Consider the following 640-nt stretch of genomic DNA (forward strand, 5'->3'; position numbering starts at 1 on the left):
CAGTGGAACATGCGCACAAAGACTGAGGCTTTCGAGCAGGGGCAAATGATGCAAGAATGAGGAGGATTGCCAGGGGTCTCTGCTCCTGCAGGGACTGAATGGAGGCAGAAGAAAGGGGGTCCTCAAACTGGGCGCGTTTCCCTTCTTGGAGAGCTCTCCTTCTTTTCTGCCAAAATGACTTGTAAAAAGTTCCTTCACAAGTTGAAATATTTTCTTTGTTTTTCCAATAAAAACTCAATAATGCCTAACTGAATTTAAAAATCATTTAAATTTGTCATTCTCTGTGCTGGTTTATTATGAACATTTTTTATTGAATTGAATTTGGTTCAACTTTATTAACAAATATTAAATTAAATATTCCATATCAAACGTACCGGTACCTTTAAACTCACACGGATCTCAAAATAAAAGTGTGATTAAAAATTGGAGTTCCATCAGCACCATGGTCAGCGCATTGCGCCGCCTGGAGGGCGCTGTTTGACTGCATCCTTTCACTATTCAACTTGTTCCTTTATGTAAAAATACAAATACAAGACATGTGTTCGGTGTAAAAAACAAAGTCTGCTAATCAGAATAACGAGTAGTAATTGCTTGGGAATGACCAAAACCTCCGAGGCTGCAGATTATCTGACTCCATTGC

This window comes from Oryzias latipes, chromosome 15 (assembly GCF_053564925.1).
Source record: "Oryzias latipes strain Hd-rR chromosome 15, Olatipes_Hd-rR_3.1".
NCBI lineage: Eukaryota > Metazoa > Chordata > Actinopteri > Beloniformes > Adrianichthyidae > Oryzias > Oryzias latipes.